The following is a 12,941-nucleotide window of genomic DNA, read 5'->3' on the forward strand; positions in this document are numbered from 1 at the left end:
TGATTCATTTGGGACATGGTAAAGAGATCTGAACTGACTGCTAAGGAAACGATTGCACATTTAACAGGTAATGATGGTGAAGACCACTGCTGCTACAGCGAGCTGAAAAAGAACAAAATTCAGCTTTAAGTGCAACGTACTTTTTTCTAAAGACGGAGTATTTTAAATAGATGTTTGTGCATGTTCTGTCCTGGGCTGTTGGCGAGGCAAAATTGCATATTGATTTACAATTAGATAACCAGGCTGAGAAAAGATTATTATGAAACTTAAACTACAAAAATAGACTAGGGACAAAAACAAAAGGTAATAATACACTTTTTCTTACACTTCAGTTTTTTTTTTTACATTTTGCCTCCCTCCTCATCCCCCGAAACCCTTGGGAAGCAGCACTCCGAGGTCTTTCATTTGAGCTTGCATTATGCCCCTGTATCTCTGCTCATTTTTCATCCGCATTGCATTAAGTATTGATATTGATTTCTTGTAAATGGTGGTGAAATGGATGGCTCGCACTTTTTTGTGTTATTGTTCTGCAGCACTTGTAGGTAATTTATTACGGCTGAGGGTCCGGTGAGGCCTCCCAGTTCTGTGTCCCTCCTCCTGATGGAGCGTGCCAACCTGACTAACAAAACACGCCATGAACTGAAAGGCCACTCATGAGAAGAATGAAGCATGAAGAAAGTGTGCATGCACACCAGCACCAGCGCACACATGCATGCACATTGTATCCCTCTCCCTCTCACTCTCAACATCGCTCACATTCATGGTCCACCATAAACCGGCACACATAAGAGGGTCCCTTGGAAAACACACAGCAATAAACTGAAAAACGCTAACTTTACAGGCATTTCTCAGTCTTAACATGAGAGTTGTGTAGTGGGCAACTATTTTATTTCTCCTTTCCTCCTATTTTTGAATATTATTCTTTTTAGTGCTGTAGCAGCACTTGTACTGAAATCCATTCCCAGTTTTGTGACAAAGCGTGGCCTTCTTGACAAACTGGAGTGGTTTACTTGCATTGTCATCCTGGCCAATTTCTTTTCCCTGCTGCCACGGCCCCAGCAGTCTATTTGCATTTCAATAGCCTCTCTGTCTGCCTCTATATTGCCTGATATTATGTCTGCCTTGTATGAATTCGAATTCAATGTCTGCATCTGCTGTTCCACTCCCAAGCAGTCCTCGTAAAAGGTGAGCCATATGAAATAAGGCTTGCAAGCAAAAGGCATTGATGGCGTGTGGTGATGTAAACCAAGAGAGACGCATTATGCAGGCTTGTGTATGGATTTCTTTAATAAAAAATCTGTTTACATGTATGTTCTGCTTTTACATAAAACTGCAACAGAACAACATTAGTGAAGGTATTTGGAATCTCCATGATTTTAACAGCGCTATTATTATTTGTGGGCCTGACTGCAAGTTTTTGCTTTATCATCCCCCGTCTTAGCTATAGTTGCAGAGTTATGTGCTAAGAGATCTCTTCTGAGGTAAAGAAAAGCGCTGCGGTAAAACTGATACGCCCTGTTTACGGTCTGTGTCACCACAACACCAGGACCAGCCACAAACCATGGTTGGTGCCATGGTGTCAGACACCATGGGTCAACATGACAGAGTCCCACAGAGGTCCCTCAGGTCTCCCAGAATGCCATCCTTTTTAGCTGACTTTCTGTATCTTATGGGGTGGGATGCCAGAGGGGCACAGGCAGTTACTATTAAAGTTGAAAGGATTTACTGGAATTTCTATTTTAAAAGATATAAAGGCCACTGGCTGATTAATCTCCGTTCATGGGGTATTGGAGAGAAGATGTAAAGATGAATATCAGCTGAGTGGCACATCTTGAGCTCCTGAGCTCCAGCAAGCTGAGCTGTGATTACTGGGACCACAGTGTTGTCAACAAGGCTTTTACCAAAACCACAAGACTGAGAGTAGATTTGTTCAATTTAGATAATATTCTTACTTGCACAAAAAAAAATCTAAATGGTAAAAATGCACATATGCTGTTTCTTTATATCGAGGCATAATGGCATGTTTCTACCCCTCTTCTTAATATTAACCTCTGCCAAATGTAGCTTCTGTTCAGAAACAATTAATGCCAACCAGTGTTCGGGTGCACAGGCAGGCTAACAGCTGTGTTTGGGCCACTTGTTGTGCCTCCAGCACAGATAATTACAGCAATCGAAAAGCAGAGCAGCCGCTCGGGGAGTTTAATAATGTACAAGTAGTCGCTATCTCTTTATAGATCATGTTACTGCAGCACTCACTGACGTGTAATTTAGATCAATCAAAAAATATGGCAGGGCTATGAAACCAGTGCCTTTGATAATAGTTGGCAGGTAGTAGTCACCCCCTGTTGTCGAAGCATCTGATATAAAAGGCTTCATTCCACCCTCCATCAAGGGGCCTGGTGTGCTAGGATGTGTAACCCAGGCAACAGATACATAAAGCATTATGGGACTTGATTTAATTTGTCTAAATGGGAGCTGGAGTATCTTGGTTCTCAGTTCGAATGTCCCTGTTAACCACCACTACAATGTAATGGGCTCCTCAACTTGGAGCTGCTGATTGAGTCCTGCTGGTATAGGAGGTTTTCCACTATATGATGTTTTCTGTTCGAGTGTGTGTGTCCAAGTATGCTCCATGCTTGTGTCTGTTCATAGGTGTGTACATGTAGTGAGTTTTGGTTATAAAAAAAAAAAAATTAGACTTCAGCAACTTATTCAACTTAAATCTCGGCCAGGTTTTTCACACTAGCATAACAATAGAGTGGTATTGTGAATATGCCTCAAATGATCATGGCAGGATTTTGTTCCTTGATGCAGTCACCATCTGCCTTTAAAATATTCTGGGGTCAAAAACCTAGTAATCTAGCTCATGCTTTACTCAACACTATGTAGCTTTCAATGTACACAAACGCCATGAAAGACAGCGTGGGTCAAGCTTTGTTCTCAGCTATTAAGTCCTTTGCTCAAGTTGGTCCATTGTGTATTTTCATATACGAGCTCACCGTTTTGGCCCATTTTAGGACCTATTTGAACCGAGACAACTTATCCGATAATACCTGGGTATCCTTTTCTGCTTTGCCTGCTACTCTCCCTGCCTCTGCCTTGTTTTAAACCATCTGAACCATTCAAGTGGCTTCCTCTCCTTGTCCTACTCCTAACTTTCCCTCTCCTCCTCGCTGCCTTGCTTTCAACCCATGGGTCTTTGTTTTAAATGGCAATTCATCCCGTTCGTCCGCTCAGCCACGTTAAACATCAATTTCCTCACCGAGCACACATTACGACCCAATAGAAGAAATAAAATCTCAGCCATTTATTGTGCACCCCCCACCCGCCTTTTCTGGCACTGCTATCCACCACTGGAACTCTCATCAAAGCAGCCCACATCCAACAACAAGGGAGCAGCTACACAACAATGCTGATGCCATTCGACTTCCTCTTAAGTCGTTTTATACTTACTGCAAAACAGTAACGATTTCAAGGGCCTTTGAATTCCTCCAAGAGGCACCAGCTTTATAAAACATGCATGAGGTGCTCAGTAAACAATGCCCAATGGTCTTATTCCTTTTAAATAAAACTATTTCCATGAGATGTAAGAGAGACTTTAATATTGCCTTAAATATTAAAAGAGAGAACTGAGCCTCATCAATTTTTCATTTATTGGGCCTGCGTGTAAGGAGTCATCAATCTCAAAAGAAATTACTGACATTTTCATTTCAAATAAAAAAGGGTACACTTTATCCAGCGGTAATAGGGATTGCCACTCTAACACAGGGAGCATTAAATGGCTTCTGGAGTGCTGAAAATGAGAAAATTTTCTTTTTTTGGTCTCAGAACAGATTGTGGTTTTTAACCTTGTGAGGCAAACATGCATGAAATTGCTAAATAAAATGCAACATACTACCTTGCTAACACTTTAGCCTTTAAGGGGAATCAGGCTCATTACAAATCAATAATAGTCTACCAAAACAAGTGCATATTCCCTTCTTCAACAAGCCCCAACTCACTGAAGTCATAGGCACCTGGTTGTTTTGCTGTTCGTTGATATTGATATCCTGTGACTTAAATACATTCTTTGATTCTACCGCTGTTGTGATATATTGTTATAAATGTCTCCATCATTACAGTGCCTCTCCGCCTGTTTGCCTTTAGGCTTGAAGGTTTGTAATTACTGCACAATAAACAAATGGTTTGGGTAATGGGGGGGAAAAGGTCTGGAGCCTACAGGCACTTGGAGAGGATTACAGCGAAAGGAGTCCACTTTTCACCCCCCAAAACCCCTCAACCATCACCACAAGACCTGTCCCATGTCTCACCACAACTCCCCCTGTGGAATCACCCTCGCTGAATTATAAATCTCTGAGCTGTGTTGATATATCATCAACTGAGCACATACATCGTAGAGGGGGGAAATAAGGGTTACAGTAGGCTTGGATTTATAACAAAAGCTTGACATATGCTGCTAATTCACCTTGACAACACTGTCACTTCCTGCACGGTGAGTAACTGCTCAACAGAAGAAGAGTTTGTATGCACCTTCACTGCCAGGCACTTCCTGAATCATGTGACTCCTCCCATAATGGATGAATATTTGTTTATAATTTCTATACACAAGTCTGGTTGTCAGTCCCCCGCTCACCACCGCGCGCTGCTGTCTCATTTGCATAGGTAGATTGAGACGCCGCGAGCGTAACGAGGTCGGCCAGCGTGTTGGTGATGGAGGACGCTGATGAATAGCGCTCTCTCTATATCATGGCACCTTTGTAAATGTTTGATTAGTTTTGAATGGATTACTGTTAGATTATCGGGTTTGGGGCCCAAACCTAGACACGGCTCTGCGGCTTGGAGACAGTCCCTTACGGGTGTCCTGTGACAAAACGGGGGCCGCGACTTGACAAAGAGTGAGAAGGGTGGAGGGCGGAGGCCATGCTTGTTTATGCAGAGTTGTCAAAATGTTTGATAACACTGTTGTTCCCCCTTATTCAAGCTTAAATATTGGGGTTTAAAAGCAGTGAGGAACCTCAAGGTTAGAGGCATCATCTAGTGAAAGTTGAGTGGACACAGCGCAGAAGGACAGAAATAGAAAACAAAAGAAGCTTTCACACCAATAATCTTTATATAGAATAAGACTCAATAAAGGTTTGCAGATTTCTAGTTATCCCATTGCCTTTAATATCAGCTCAGCATTCCAGCAATATTTAACGGGTTGGTGGGAATCTCATAGTCAGACAGCTATAAATTTCCCGGGGCTGCTGTGAGATGCTCTTATATTGCTTGTGTGGCAATCAGACTGGTGATTATATGGGTAATGAAACATGTGCCTCCTCCTGTCTGCCCCTTCCATTGCTTGTCCCCCTCCATCTCTTCCCCTAACTTTTCTCTCTCTTTCTGGTTAAAGCTGGTGATGGATGGGGCGTAACTATTAGAGGGAGCAGTAACCCATCAGTTCTGAGGCCTATTACGCACAGCTGGACGCTGAGTAAAAGGAGTACAAGGCGTGGAACAGCGACACCACAGCCGGCTGCCTCACAGGTTAGCGCTAACCCTGCTGCCCACCCCTAACGCCCCCAACTCCAATCAGTTTTCTCGAAAAGCTGTCTTGCCTCTTGACAGCGCCTCCGCCATTGTGCTCCCTCTCTTTCAATCTGTTTAGCTTCCTGTTGTGACCTTTCATACAGTCAAATATATTAGCGAGTGGTGCACTCTCATTAAAACAGTGCATTAACCAAAAGACTCTTTGGAGTCTAAATGACAGCCGAAGGAACTGAAAGCTAATAGCCGTGGGCAGTTGGGGAAACTTAACTCATGAATCAGTGCGCTAATGCCGGAGCAGCGAGCCTGGAGCGCTGCAAGCGTGCAGCACAGTCTCCAGCAGCCCTCCCCCCCATCCACTCTCTCTCCCTCTTGCTTCTTTGATCTCCATTTTCCTCAGCAACTCCCCTTTTCTCTCTCCTTTTCCCACTCCAACTGCTACTTATCTCTCATATTCACCATCACTGCTATGTTCACATTCCACTTCTCTCTGACGCGTTTATTCTTTTCTCTCAGTCTTTAACTTGATCATCCCTCCCCTGTCCTGCTATCTTATTTGTTCATTTCATTCTCTGCTCATGTCATTTTTTGTTCCCTTATTGTATTGCACTTGTTGGTGCCATCATTTCTACTTTCCGCCTCCGCCGCTCTTACAGTTCTTTCCCTGTTCTCTCCCAAACTCTTTATCCACTCTTGTTTTGAAAAAGGGTGAAAGGAAGAAAAAAAAAAGCCGGAGCCACAGAGAGATGAAGACAGAGAAAAGAAAAAAGTACGAGGAAAGGGGGACGAGTAAAAGAGGAGAGACTAAAAGCTCATTACTTTCTCTCTGATGGGAGAAAATGAGTGAGGGGGCAATAATAAAGCTTGAATTTTTCAATACTGTTAAAAATGGGGCTCTGACAGCTCACCGCCAGTGCAAGGGACAGGCGCCGACAACGCATGGTGAGCCACCGAATTAGCAATACCATATATCATAAAATCTAATTAAATCAAGGAGCAGAATCAAATTAGTTTTCTGTGACTAAAACCGCCCGCCAAAAGGGCTCTATTAAATGAACTGGAGAGAGGGAATTAAATAATTCACAGTGAGGGATTTTGCATTTATACAAAAATTGTGCACTTAATTGTCCGTGCTATATTACAGATTTGGCCTTATGTTAACAATGAGCCTAAAGCACACTTACTCGTGTGCACTGGGCACACATTAGGGCCTACATGGTCGACAAGGCTTCAAACTAAGGGGATATTAGAGTAACCACTGGCTCGATGGCACTAGTATAGTAGGAGCATGGCAATCTAGAGCAGGTAAAGAGTATACTGATTATACTCCACCCCGCTACAGTATGCTGAATGAAAGGCAGCAGCGCTGAAAATAGAGGGATTTAGATGTGAATATTAGGTAAGATATTACATTTGATGCTTCCAAAGTTATGTTTCGACATGCGGTATAATGCAGGCTTTGGACTTATTGAGAAACCTAGAGGCAGACCATCAAACTAAACATGTCAGATGAAGTTCTGTCATGAAAATGGAGCACTTTTGTTACAGTGCCATGTGAGCATTCAACCATCTCAGCTATTCTCTTCGTCTCTCACCCCCATACACCCTTTCCTTCAATCTCTCCATCTCACGCGCTTCCCTCCCTGGCATCAAAACAGCACAACTTTATTATAGTCGCTGTCAATACCGTAATAATAAAAGAACGCAGAGGGGAGAGACTACCATATTACACTTTTAACGAGAATATAGCAGATGCACATTGAGTGAACATTGAGTTTTAAAACTTGTCGGCGAGTGATTTGTGGCCTTGTCAGTACAAATATTTTTCAATGTCATGGCAGCAAGCCGGGGCTGTCACTTCGGCGGTCAGCTGGGATGGGGGGGGGAGGCAAAACACAATGATCTGGCCCTTAATGGAGAACCGCTGGGACTGGCATGGAGGTGATGAAGCACTGTTTAGTTTGCGACGGCCATATTTCTGCTTGGGGACACTATTATAAAACATAGTGTTATTTTGTCAGATTTCAATCATGAGCCAGGTTATTTGTCACCAACTGTCACATTGTTAGGGCAAGTCAGGCTGACGGTGAAAAATATCCTGTCCCAGTCCAACCCCCCGCTCCGGAGAAGACCAGAGTTTTCTTTAGTCTAGAGGTGAAACTAAAAGCAGCTGCTTGCATGTGTTGTTCTTTTCAGTCGTCTGATTAGAGAGTAGAGATGCAAAAGGAAAAAAGAAAAAATCTGCAGAACATGAATTATTTATCTTGGTTTTCTAGTTATTTGTCAAACAACCCTTTTATTCCTTTTCTTTAGTTATTTTCATTTCTGTCATACTGTGTAATCACAGGTCTCAGTGAGTCCGTGTTTAGCACCAAAGACAGAATCAAGTTTAGTCATAGTGGAAGCCCCAGGGAGTCATGGTTTAATTTAATCCAATAAAAAATGCACTTAGGTGGGCTGTACACATATATGACCTTCTTTTACTTTCTTTTAGGCAAGGTATAAGATAATAAAAGTGCCCATTCTTTCTTAACATGTCATATTGCTAACAGGAAGTCATAAATGGACCACGTGGAGTCAAATCCAAAGGTCCTTCTGTTCTTGAAACTTTACTGCAATTCTTCAGTGCTTAAACCTTCTTGCAACATTGTCTCATTTAACAATATCCCACTCAATATTTCCGGAACTGACTTCATTTTTTGTTTGATTACAGATTAGAGGCTGATTCAATAAGGTTCAAGGAAGCAAGCACTTCTGTGACATACAGTATGATGAACATTACATGCCCGTGCACACTTATTCTTGAGATACCACGTAGAAGGCTTTGTAATTTGCTATTTAATTTTCCCTCTCAGCGGTTACATCTCCTACTGAAATGCAGAGGAAAACAAGAACCTGGCTCGTCATTTGCTTACTGACATTGAAATCTGCTTTTCAGATCACCGTTCATGTCAGTGACTCAGACACCCCTCAGTAACTTCATTTTCAAACCATGTGAGTTTTATTTCCTTGTTGCCCTTGTGTTTCAACAGCATGGCCTCCAGTATAGAAAAGGTATAATCCCAACTCTTTAAAATCAGATATTTCCTGCAATTTATGCCAAATGAACTATGTATATGCACCATTACTTCAGACTGTTTGTAGATGCTGTTGATACCAAACTATCAACCAATATAAAAGTATGCAAATAGAATTGGATTACTTACAGTGCCTTCTGTTAGAAGAGAGACAGGGACGACTTTGTCAAGTTCATGAATAAAAGCTGTGTTTTTGCGTCCGAAGGCGGGTCAGCTCTCTGCGCACGTCTCGTCCTTTACCAAACTGCCTTTGTGAATTAACCGAAATATGTAAAGCGAGACAAACTTTTTCCTTGTTGACTGTTTTTTGTTGCGTCTCTTTGCACTTTAATGTTTCCCTCCTTTCATTCACGGTTAAAGGGGATGTGAACATACTTTCACATGCACAGACATGCACGAAACACATGCAATGCAGCGCACATATGTGCAAACACACACAACAACCATTAGCTTTGGCTGACACGGTAGCCATTAGCACACCGTTTCTAGTTGTGCGTGCTCTATTCCAAAAGAAGAATCATTTACATAATGTGTGTTTTCCCCAAACGGTGCGAACAACCGGCACTCTGTGTAGGTTTCCTGCTGGCAAATGTTTCAAACTGACCTCGGGAAACGGTCCATCCACAAACGCTGTGCTGTTACATCCATAATGGGCCTTTTACTTGGTTTTTTTTTGTATATGTGTGTATCTGCAAGCAGGCAGATGTGTTTCTGAGAGACTGTGTGCCTTTGCATATGCACATTTATGCATTCCTGTGTGTGTACGCTTATCTACAGCTGATGACTCTGTGCCAGTTGGACAGCTTTTATATGTATTAATATTAATATGTGCTGTAGATGAGCTGTAGCCCATCACATACCTGCCCTGTGGTGCAGAATGTCCAAGGGTGGCCATTATCGTCCTGCTCTGACTGTCAGTGAACCTGTAGGAAAGTAAGACAGGCGTGTTGACTACCGTGCTGGGGTCAAACAGTCAGGCTAATACAGCTCAAACCATCACCAGCATATACTATATTTGCACTGCAATTTCATATGAACGCATTCCTTTATGGATGCGCGCTTAAGACCTACACAATGCCTTACACACGCACACTTTGCTTCACCAATATGCACCCTTTCCTCGTCATAAATTAATGGGAAAAAAAGGTATATTATAAAGAATTTCCTTTATACTGATGTTTATCTTGCATGTACAGCATGTGACAAGCAGTATTCCTTCAAGACTAACTTGGTGCCTTGGTCCTCAGGGCGGTATTGATGATAATGTTAACCATATCTCATAAAATCAATCAATCAATGGCATATTAAATGTGTACGTCTCGGAGGTTGTCAGTGGAGCGCTCAGGGGTGAATCTCCAATAGTGTGCCCCAGCTTTATTGCCTTTTATGGGGGATGCACCAACGCACTGTTTCCAAGAAAATACACCTGTACAGTATATCAAAGAAAGTGACAGAAAGGGAGGACAACTAAACACTCCCCATCTCTTTCCCTCTTTCCCCTCTTCCTTTTATGCACGCAGGCATAAAAACACCCCACTACTGCACCGCAAAATAGATGAATTTTGCTTCAACAAAGGGAGTATGGTAATTAAATGTAAGATAAGGCTATTCAGAATGCCCAAGACTGTGCCAAGCAAATATCCTGATCAGCTTAAAATCAACCAAGTGGGACAAAATAACAAAAATCCAAATTGGTTGGTCTAGATCAGCTTGATAGGGCTTTCAATATAATACACAACAATGGTCAAAATGAATAGGAATCAAATTACAAGAGCTGTGATATGGCATGAAACTGCATGGGGGAATTCAAGCACAATCGCTTTTCAATGTGGCTTCCAATATTGCAGCCAATCCTCGCACGATTCATATCCGATCACAAATAATGTTTATCACCCTCATATCTCTCTCCCTAATGGAAAAGGCCTAGTGTTGGGGTTTAAGGAGTGCATTTATTTTTAATGAGGTCTGGGCATTGGCCAGAATGAAATGAACAGAGAGTTTTGGGACACAGACTAGAAAAGGCTGGCTCTAAAAGGTCGATCCATCCTTTTTAATTTGAACAGGTTATGTTCAATTCTAAGTCGCTAAGCTGTTTATTACAGCTGAGCAGCAATTTCACTGAAATGTTGCAGAATTGTTTTGAAAAGGGACAAAGCACGCATGCTATTGCAGAAGATTTTTTTCCCCCATGGTAGATGCTTTCAAAGGCTTGGGTCGCACTAAAAACGCATACTGCAGCAAAAGTACAGGGGTGTTTTTTGAGTGGTTTCAAATCCATAACGTTACAGCTGACACCTTTGGATAACTTTCGTTGTGGGTATACGTTTTCCATTTATAAAACTCTCCAAGTGCCATGTGAATTACTGTTGTAAGACTCTGATATTCTGGATGTTCAACTTGTCATCAACTGCCAAAATTATGCTTCAAGAGGGCTAAAAAAGGAAAGCAATATCGCTCGAACCAAGTAATACTTTGACGTGTTTGCGAGTCCAAAACGACCATCAAATTTCATGTAAAATAAGCTCCCGCACAGGAGAAGACACCCATATTTTATGTCTAACTCTGGAGCAGAAGATGTATTTCCTGCTTCCCTAGGAAGCATGATTGGTGTGTGACTCTGTATTATGATGAGATCACTTGGTGGGGCTGAGGATAAAATGTCGCTTAGGATAATGTGATTGCCCTTAAGGTACAAGGAGGTGAATTATATTCCCTGATTTATAATCTGAAAATTAAAGACTCACTCATTTTCTAATTTAATTCCACCTTCAATGGAACAATGTTCACTCTGAGCCAAATTGGCGAATAATGTTACTAATTCAGATGCAGATGTAATTTCTATTCGGGGGGCTGCGGCGTGTGGTGATGAACGAGTCCCGGATGGATCGTTGCCACTCCTATCTCCCCGTCTCGACAATTCCCCAGCAGTTGTGATAATAACCTGAGCAATAAAGGAAGGATAGGCAGTGCTACCCTGTTCCACTCCTCATACCCCAAGTCATCTGATACTTCATCTAATAGTATTTCTGTCCTTTCTTGTGTCACTCTGTCTTAAGGCAGCTGACACCGTGCTCTTCCATACAGGAAAACAGAGCACACCGAATATTACATGGGTAAAACTGCATTAACACGAAGACTCTTAATAACCTGCATAATTACTGCTGCCTTCTGCAATACAAAAAAGTCATTGCAATAAATCTGCTGTTAAAAACTTGATTGAATGCAGGGTAAATGTCAAGGTAATTATGAGGCGGTGAGGGTTAAAAGCAACGTTAAATCCTCCTGCAGTGTGGTGACATTCAAGCAAAGGAGGAAGAGATACTAGCGGAGGAAGGATGAGAACGACAGAGCTGAGTTTGTAAATGTAGCCCATACGAATCTAACAGCGCCTCAGTTGTTGCTGCCCTTTTATTTATGAACGTGAACCATTTGAGATATGACCTCTCTTTGACTGGTTTCTTCCTGCATGCTACTGGGTCCATTAGGGAAAGAATTCATCATGTAAAATATCCTAATGACACAAACACAATCACTACTTGCAATTGGAAGATAACATGAAAAGTCTTGATTTTGCCATTTCTGTGTTAGTCCTCTCGACCAAGCTGGGAAACCTTCATCTGTGTTTCCAACCACACACTGTGGAAGGTTGCAGAGTGGAGATGAAGGGGACAAAAGGCACCCACTTCTGAACCCATTTTGCACTTTAAGCCACCCAGAGGATTAGAAAGGAAGTGTGCAACATCCCTCTATTCATTTCAAAATCAGTCAGTCTTATAGATGCTGCAGTACGTTTAGCTGAGGCTGCCAGAGGTCGGTTCATTTAAGCGATGTTTAGCCCTGATGAGGAGCAGAGGGGTCAGGTGGGGGAGTTGTGGCACATCTGAGAGGTTGTGGGCACCTTGTCTTGTGCCTCCTCTTCAAAGCCTAATGATCTGCTGAGCATAATGACCCCAAGATGACAAGGCCCATAAAAGCCTCGACTAGGCCTCCTCTAGCCATTGCTCACACTCACTTCACTTCAAAAATAATGTTAAAGAAAAGACTTTTTCTGGTCGTTTTGTTCTCCCTGATCTCTCTCCCCCCAACTCCCAGCCACTGTACAAGCCAAGGCTCCATGACAAAAAGCCAATAGAGTTAGCTGCCAAGGCTTGGAGCTCTGAGAGGGATAACTGGCGCAGAAGGTTAAAGCAACAATGTGCTCAGCCCCATTGAGCTGCTCCTTCTGTGCTGATGGTGAATGTGTATGCGAGTGTGTCGGTGTGTGCGCGCATCTCAAACTAAGTGTGTATGTAAGGTGTCAAGGGTTGTTAAAATGTATATGCTTTGATATATCTAAAA

The sequence above is a fragment of the Copadichromis virginalis genome, linkage group LG13, assembly GCF_057382275.1.
Source record: "Copadichromis virginalis isolate Kocher_CV1m ecotype Utaka linkage group LG13, C_Virginalis_male_GT1.1, whole genome shotgun sequence".
NCBI classification, from domain to species: domain Eukaryota; kingdom Metazoa; phylum Chordata; class Actinopteri; order Cichliformes; family Cichlidae; genus Copadichromis; species Copadichromis virginalis.